Source organism: Bos indicus x Bos taurus, chromosome 13 (genome assembly GCF_003369695.1).
Source record: "Bos indicus x Bos taurus breed Angus x Brahman F1 hybrid chromosome 13, Bos_hybrid_MaternalHap_v2.0, whole genome shotgun sequence".
In the NCBI taxonomy this organism is placed as follows: domain Eukaryota; kingdom Metazoa; phylum Chordata; class Mammalia; order Artiodactyla; family Bovidae; genus Bos; species Bos indicus x Bos taurus.
The window spans coordinates 44,897,410-44,906,465 of record NC_040088.1 but is presented as its reverse complement, the minus strand read 5'-3'; the positions used below and the strand labels follow the sequence as shown (position 1 = coordinate 44,906,465).

Here is a 9,056-nt window from a genome sequence, read left to right as displayed (position 1 = left end):
AACTTAAACCCAGTCCTAATACCTTTCTGGGCTATTCTCCCTGGCCCTTCTCATCCCCATCTTATGCACTGACCATCATTGAGCAGTTGACACTTTCCACTCAAATCCTGACAACCCACCTTTTCATTACCACAGCATCGTGACTGCTACCACTAGAGTCCAATCATTAGGCTCCTCACGGGCACCTCAAAACAATTGTTTCATCCTCCACTAACTCTATGACGTGAGCACAATCCCTCCATTTGACAGATGAGAAGAATACGTTCATTTTCTCCACATTTTGCTCTCTCGTGCTTCCAAACTGTTCCATCACCACAGAAGGCTATCTCTTCCCCTTCCCTCCACCGTTAGCAAAATTCCCAGGGGTCACCTCACCCAGCGCTGTCCCCTCCTCACGTCTCACTTACATACCCCACTGCTGGTCCACGTCCGCTCCTCTCTGCACGAGAACTGGGATGGCTTCGTGGTGTTGGTTCATGGCCGCCAGGCTCAGGGCAGGCTGGTCTTGGTTGTCATTGCAGTTGGGGTTGGCTCCCTGCCGCGTGCGGAAAGGGACAAACTCTCACAAGAGCCTGCATTCCGTGGCACCCCCTCGCCCTCCTAGTAGCAAGTCCTTGTTGGAAGTAAACTGCTTAACTCAGGAGAGAGGAGAAGCAGGCAGCCCAGGACCAGCTCTGAAGACGTCGCGTCACACGGGTGATGGGCTCAAGTTCCTGTCCCCCGCCCCGCCGCCCCCCACCCACCAGGAGGCCCCCAGAGGGACCACTCTGCTTCTTCAGCAGACAGGAAGCTCCCACAGGGTCACAGACCATGGGTTCTGTCCCCCCGCCTGGAAGTTATTTGGGTTCCTGTGCACTTTTCTGTATTTTTTGTTTTTTTTTTTGCTATAAAAATTAGCAACAGGTAACAGTATGAAGTGTTTTTGTTTTTTGTTTTTTTTAATGTGGATCATTTTTTTAAAGACTTTATTGAATTCATTACAATATTGCTTCTGTTTTATGTTTTGGATTTTGGGTCACAGGCACGTGGGATCTTAGCTCCCCCACCAGGGATGGAACCTGCACCCCCTGCACTGGAACCCAAAGTCTTAACCACTGGACCACTGGGGAAGTCCCTACAGTGCAGGTTTTGACTAGCCACTGGGCCCGCTGCCTGGACAGTTTCTGATTAATCGGCTCTGTGAGTGTGCCCGAGATAGGATGGAAGGCCGGCTGTCCTCACCTCATCCAGCAGCTGCTCCATCACAGATGCTCTTCCCTCCCCTGCGGGTCTGACCTCCTTCAGCAGAAGCCTGTCTTCAGGCTGATGGAGCACAGAAGCTGGTCATTTGTGCGGCCGCAGAGTATTTTTACTCTCCAAGTCCCACTGGGCCAGCTCAACCCTCAGGTCAAATGTCTCCTCTCTGGGTTACATTCTGGGCCCCAAAGTCAGGTAAGCATGAGCATGTGTGTGTGCGTGCGTGTGTGGTGTGTATGTGGTGTGTAGGAAGCGTGCATGTGTGGTATATATGATCCTCAACGGCCAGCAGCACAAGTAAACACATCTAAAGTAAGCCTGGCCGGTCTCTGATGTCTTGCCTGGGGGAAGGACTCCACACAGACACTCGTTTGTGCTACTAAGGACAGGGATGCAATGAGAAACCTCACAAAAAAACCCCAGAAACCCCACACTAGTTTTATCATCAGTGTTTCTAGGAAAAGCAACCAGGTGAACCCTGACGTTGACTCTGCATGGTTTATGTAGTGTCCGTTGCTCAGGTGGGTCTGACTCTTTGCTACTCCGTGGACTGTAGCCCGCCAGGCTCCTCTGTCCATGGGATTCCCCAGGTAAGAATACTGAAGTGTATTTCCTTCTCCATTTCCTTCTCCAGGGGATCTCCCAAGGATCGAACCCGGGTCTCCTACACTGCAGGCAGATTCTTTACCGTGTGAACTTATGCTTTATAAGGTGTTTGAAATCAGCCTGAATGTGAGCACCTGCCTGCGGAGAACTCCTGCTGCAGGCTGGGTGCTGGAGTGTGAGCCGGAGAGGCCCGGGGCTTGATGTGACTGAGGATGGAGGAAGAACCGACGTTGTCTGTATTTACCTGCATCTTAGGCGGGGACCCTGGCTCTGGGCTCATGGCTAAGCACCTCTGTTCCCCTTGCCACAGCCAAAGACATCCAGCCAAAGGGCAGGATGGTGGGTGAGCAAGGGCACCCGTGTCTCTTTCTCTCTCCAAAGCTCCCCTTAAAACTATTCAGGGCCCATATTTGTGAAAAACTGCACTCGAACAGCTGTGGGAAACCTGGAAAAGGTACTGTCCGTGGATCAGAAATGGTGAGGGATTCCAGAGGGAGAAAATAGATGGAATCAGACGCATCAGGAATCGAAGCCAAGAGGAAAAGCAAGTGTGGACCCCAGTAGTGTAAGTGGGTTCTCCCCAAGGAGCCCAGAGGGAGGGCGGGCACTGGGTGTGGCTGAATCCACAGTGCGTTATTAAAGGGCTTCACGGTGAAAGCGGGGATGGCTAGCGCCCCCTGTCTCCAGAGAAGGGTATAGTAGGGTGGAGGTTTCTCCTGCTGCTTGAACCCAATGCTGTTTTCCAGATGGTTCATGATTTGCCTAATAGAGTCTTCTATGGAACATGGGGCCCAAGAAAGTGAAGGGCAGAGCCCAGGCCTCTATGATGGACACAGGAAGGGGAGGGAGGGCCAGGAAGGAATGGAAAACACCACAGCACTCACACCACCACATTGCCCACCAGGGGAGAAGCCTTCCCAGGCCAGGCACTTCAGGAACCCTCTGCCGACAGGGACCTCGGGCCCACACCTAGCCAGGCACCCAGGCTGGGCTCCCGTGCTGATCAAAGCAGCCCTTCATTTGTCAATATGACCTGACATCCAAGGGTCAGCACGTGTTTAAGACAAACCAAAAAAAAAGAGAGAGAAAGATAAGCAGATGGAATTGACTCTAGAGAAAAAAGAAAGGTGGTTCAGGAGACTGGAGAGAACTGTAAAATAATTTCAATGAATAATCTTGAGAGATTTTATAGGGTTTTATCCCCATAAGGTGGAAACATAGTGTAAAAAAAAAAAAAGGAAACAGAAAATGAAAAAGTATTCTTCCATTTAAAAAAATCTCAAAATGGGGTGGCAGGTGGGAGATGGTAGGGAGGTGGTGTGTATACCTGTGGCTGATTCATGTTGATGTATGGCACAAACCACCACAACGCTGGAGAGCAACTATCCTCCAATTACAAATGAATAAATCTGTAAAAATCTCAAAACAAAACACTAGACGCACAGGCTGAAGCATCAAGGAGCACACGTACCGAAAGCTGCTGCTTCTTCTCTTGAAAGGGTTTGGTCTTGAAATTCTTGGTCCTGGTGACTTTCTCCTCGGTGTCAGGAGCGCCCTGGCTGTAGTCGCTCACTGGAATGACAGGAGTCCAGGACTGAGTGATGCCCCCTGCAACCCCCCTTGTGGAACAGCCACTCTCCCTCCCTGCGTGCCCCCTTGGAAGTCAGGAGGAGGAAAAGGCTTTTATAGAAATTTCTATTTGATGAAACCTGGCAGAAAGGACTCTTGGGGCTGGCCCTCTGAGTCCAGAACTAGAGGATGGATGAGAAGGAGGGGAAAAAAAGAAGCTACAGTTTTCAGACCCCAAACTGTACCCCCTGCCCCAATCTATCTGCAAAGGTCTCACACTTGACTTCTGGGAGGCCAGAGGAGGTAACACGGCCTGAAGGTGAAAGCGCTGGCCGGGTGTGGCTGGCCAGCAAATGGTAAGCATTTCTCTGCCATCCTTGTGGAGTCACTGTGTGTGTTTGGTCCACTGTCCTTTTTATTTTCATTAAAAAAAATTTTTTTTGATGGGCACCGTTTTTAAAGTCTTTGTTGAATTTGTTACAACACTGTGGCCTCTGTTCTATGCTTTGGTTTTCTGGCTTCGAGGCACATAGGATCTTAGCTTCTCGACCAGGGATCAAACCCTTACCGCCTGCACTGGAAGAAGTCGTAACCACCGGGACCACCAGGGAAGTCTCCTGGTTTTTCTTTTTTTAATTATTATTTTTCTTCCAGTTTTGTTGAGATGTAATTGACATCCAGCACTGCCTAACTTTCAGGTGTGCAGCATGATGACTTACGCCATGAAATAGTGATCACAAGAAGCTTGGTGGACAGTGTCATCTCGTACAGAAACAAAACTAAAGAGGTAGGCAAAATACTGTTCCTCGTGATGAGAACTCATAGGATTTGTCCTCTTAACAATGTCCATATTTAATGGGTCAATGTTTTAACGGTCCCAGAAAGGGGACAACTCACCCAAGCTGGACCCGCTGCCGAATAGCCCGTTCCCGCCCTCAAGTGATGCTGCTCAGGAAGTGGTCACTGAAATTCATCGCCTTGTTCAGGTAAAAGTTCTGGCCAATGAAAAAATTCACGCACAGTGAACAACGCCACGTCCCAGCACAAAGAACGGTCTCCCTGCTCACCTGCCCCTGTCTCTGTTAATGACGGATGGTCAAGCCTGAAGCCTGGCCGTCCTGGACATCTCCCTGACCTCACGGTGTTGCTTTGTCCATTCTGCCTCTTAAACGCCGCCTTGGTCTGGCCCCTGCTCTCTCACGAGGAACATGGCAACAGCCTCCAAATGGGTTCCTGCCAGCCCACTTTCCCTCAGCTGCCCCAGCCCCTCTATACAACGTGTATGTAACTGTGCCCTCCCAAGTCTTGGAATTAGGTCGGCCTGACGGGCAGGCTCAGGCTGCAGAGCTTGAATCCTGGTGCTGTCACTTACTACCTTAGGAACCTTGAGCCTCAGTTTCCTCATCTGTAAAGTGGAAATATTATGACCAGAAGGTAAAATGAGGTTATGTGGATGTCTGTAAAATCAGGATGGGTGGACAAAGGCCAGACCTGGAATTCTGATCCACCTGGACCACTCACACAGCGTGGCATCCTGCCCACCCCACCATGGGGCTACCCACTACTTCCTGAGCACAGAACACACAGGCTAAGAAGAAACATACTGTGAACCTGGGGACACTTGTCCCACTTCTACATGATGGACACACACTGTAGATGCTCTTGGCGGCTGCCCAGTTCCCCTAAACCCATCAGCTACCATCCCAGCTGCTACGCTGGCTGCTAACAACTCATGGCTGATCCCTGTCCCCAGCTGCCCTCAGTTCTTTTACCAGAAGAGAACCCACAGCCTCTCAACTTCTGCCCACATCTTCTGGAAGTGGAGAAGGAAGCCAGCAGCTCCCTGACTTGAGTTCTTTGCTAGGATTCTTGTACCGGTTCCTTAAGTGCAAGGTGTTTTCTTACATGAGCACATGTCTTGGTCCCTTCATATTGCCAAGACAAAAATACTGCATGGCTTAAACAAATTATTTATTTCCGACAGTCCCATAAGCTGGAAAGTGCAAGATCAAGGCCCTGGCAGATATGGTGTCTTGTGAGAACCCGCTTCAGGTTCGGCTGTCTCATGGACAGCAAACTTTTCTATGGTGGAAGGACTGAGGGAACTTTTCGGGGTCTTTGTTTTAAGGGCACTAATCCCATTCATAAGGTTCTGTCCTCATGACCGAATCAGCTTCCAAAGGCCCCACCTCCAAATATCGTCACATTGGAGCTGAGGTTTCAACATATGAATACTGGAGGGACACACACTTTCAGTCTATGGCAACGTAACATCAAGAACACCACAAGTAATATTTCATTGTTACTAAAATTAATTCCAAAGAAATTACACCTTCATTTATTTGTTTACTTTTTAAAGTATTTATTGCCTGGCATCCTCCTGGAAATTGTAAGCTCTTGAGAAGACAGACGCTCTGTCTTGTTTATTGTCAAAGCCTTAGTGCCTGGAATCATGCCAGGCACATGCTGTGCTGTGCTTAGTTGCTCAATCATGTCTGACTATTTGTGACCTCATGGACTGTAGCCCTCTAGGCTCCACTGTCCATGGGGATTCTCCAGGCAAGAATCCTGGAGTGTGTTGCCACTTCTTTCTCCAGAGGATCTTACCCAGCCAGGGATCAAACCCTGGTCTCCTGCACTGCAGGAGGATTCTTTACCTCTGAGCCACCAGGGAAGCCCGATTATAAGAATATGCATCATGATTTCCATTATCTTCAATGGTATCCATGCTTAAAATACATTTAAATATTTCAATCTCACAAATATTTGAAAAGATACAAGATGGGTGGTTTCCTCTGAGGCTGTGGTCATCCCCATTGTTCCTGGGAAGGGCTGGCTCTAGACAGCTGAGCCCTGACTTCTGAGTGGCTGGCCTGTGCCCAGTCTCCACCTGGACGGCCAGCCACCTATGGGGAGGGGAGGGCTCCCTGTGTAGAGGGTGCCCCCTGCTGTTCAGTGGCGATGAGGCCATGTGGAGAGCGGAGGGGAGGCTTCCAGGGGAGGAGGGTCTCAGGTCAAAGGTCAGAGCCCTCTGGACTTCACTGGAAAGGACCTTCAAGGAGATCAGTTCAAACCCACGTATTTTAGATAGAAAAACTGAGGCCCAAAGAGGTCAATGTCTTGTCCGTGCTCACAGTTCGTTAAAGCTGGCTTTCCTGACCCCTGCCTCGCATCAAGGAGACACCAAATTCAGAACTCGAGTGTTCCGCCTTTTTTAAAAAAGAACAATTCATCACAAATGTACTTTCAGCTTTCTATAATGTGAACCATTCACATTTTCAAGACATGATTTAAAACAATCAAGTGATTTTAAAAGTCATTTATTATACCTGGCTTCAGGAATATGTGAACTGTGAACTTCCTGATGTTCAAGCTGGTTTTAGAAAAGGCAGAGGAACCAGAGATCAAATTGCCAACATCGGCTGGATCATCGAAAAAGCAAGAGAGTTCCAGAAAAACATCTATTTCTGCTTTATTGACTATGCCAAAGCCTTTGACTGTGTGGATCACAATAAACTGTGGGAAATTCTGAAAGAGATGGGAATACCAGACCATCTGATCTGCTTCTTGAGAAATTTGTATGCAAGTCAGTTAGAACTGGACATGGAACAACAGACTGGTTCCAAATAGGAAAAAGAGTTCGTCAAGGCTGTATATTGTCACCCTGCTTATTTAAATTATATGCAGAGTACATAATGAGAAACGCTGGACTGGAAGAAACACAAGCTGGAATCAAGATTGCTGGGAGAAATATCAATTACCTCAGATATGCAGATGACACCACCCTTATGGCAGAAAGTGAAGAGGAACTCAAAAGCCTCTTGATGAAAGTGAAAGTGGAGAGTGAAAAAGTTGGCTTAAAGCTCAACATTCAGAAAACGAAGATCATGGCATCCGGTCCCATCATTTCATGGGAAATAGACGGGGAAACAGTGGAAACAGTGTCAGACTTTATTTTTCTGGGCTCCAAAATCACTGCAGATGGTGACTGCAGCCATGAAATTAAAAGACGCTTACTCCTTGGAAGGAAAGTTATGTCCAACCTAGATAGCATATTCAAAAGCAGAGACATTACTTTGCCAACAAAGGTTCGTCTAGTCAAGGCTATGGTTTTTCCTATGGTCATGTATGGATGTGAGAGTTGGACTGTGAAGAAGGCTGAGCACTGAAGAACTGATCCTTTTGAACTGTGGTATTGGAGAAGACTCTTGCAAGTCCCTTGGACGGCAAGGAGATCCAACCAGTCCATTGTGAAAGAGATCAGCCCTGGGATTTCTTTAGAAGGAATGATGCTAAAGCTGAAACTCCAGTACTTTGGCCACCTCATGCGAAGAGCTGACTCATTGGAAAAGACTCTGATGCTGGGAGGGATTGGGGGCAAGAGGAGAAGGGGACGACAGAGGATGAGATGGCTGGATGGCATCACTGACTCGACGGACCTGAGTCTCAGTGAACTCCGGGTGTTGGTGATGGACAGGGAGGCCTGGCGTGCTGCGATTCATGGGGTCGAAAAGAGTCGGACACGACTGAGCAATTGATCTGATCTAATTATACCTGGACCCCAGAAGCTCCCCAGAAGGGGATTTCCTTAAGGACCAACGGAAGAGGGGCCTGCCTCTTACTAGCCCAGCCGTTTTGTTCATTATAATTCTCCAGAGGCCTCATGTTTTGAAGGTTTTTAAAAATCTACCAAACAAAGCGCATATTTAGAGGAAACATGTTCACTTTTAGACGCACAGACTGTAGTTCTAACTGATATCACGAAATGAAATTGGAGGTGTGGAACACTCTACCCCATGACAGTGACAGTGTGGGCTTTCTGGAAATATTAGCCATGAGAATTGTATCTTAACAGCCAAAGCCAAGGGGGAAAGGGGTTTTTTGTTAGTCTCTGGTGCCCTGTGGAAGGTTAGTATCTCTTCTATCTGGTGTTTTGAAATACTAAAAAGAATCTTAAGAGGTCAAAGGAACCTGGTATCTTTGATTTCGGTATGGACACATGTATCTGAGGATGTCCGAAGGCCCAGAAGCCCCAGGCTGGGGCTGACTCTGTGAGTCACTGACTCTCCCGCCCTGGGGACCACTTTGTTCTCACATGGCACTGGGATGTGCCTTGATCTAGTCTGTCGATGCATCTACCTTGGTATGAGGGCTTGCCAGTACCAACCCTCCAAACCTGACCACTCAACTAAAGCAAATGTTTCCTGTAAACTAAATTCTGTATGTGTGTGTGTGTGTGTGTGGCTGCACCACCTTTTTGGCTTGCCTGGATCTTAGTTCCCCGACCAGGGATGGACCCTATGACCCTGCAGTGAAAGCATGGAGTCCTAACCACTGGACAGCCAGGGAAGTCCCTAAACTAATCCTTTTACAGATATAAATGTATCTGGAGACTAGTAAGCTGTGTTGAACATACGCAACTATTTGCTAAAGCCACAGGCTTCTCAAAAAAAGAGAAAAAGCTAATTCCATTTATATGAAGTTCTAGGATGAGAATCACTAATCTAGCAATTGCCCTTAAGGCCACGAGGATGAGGATGTAGCCGGAAGGGGCCTGAGGGAACTTCCTGGAGTGATGGGAACGTTCTGTAACTGGAGAAGGATTGGGGTTTTATGGGTGTCTGCATCTGTCACACTTCATTAAA

At 48.2% G+C, this 9,056-nt stretch overlaps 1 long non-coding RNA gene across 1 annotated transcript; it reads right to left on the bottom strand.

Moving 5' to 3' along the window:
• Positions 1–514: 514 nt before the first annotated feature.
• Positions 515–4,550, bottom strand: LOC113902828. The gene is made up of 4 exons (XR_003513922.1): positions 4,309–4,550; positions 3,314–3,414; positions 1,222–1,302; positions 515–535 (listed from the first exon to the last, which is right to left on the bottom strand). It is a non-coding gene; the product is annotated as an uncharacterized LOC113902828 (long non-coding RNA).
• Between the last annotated feature and the right edge of the window lie 4,506 nt (positions 4,551–9,056).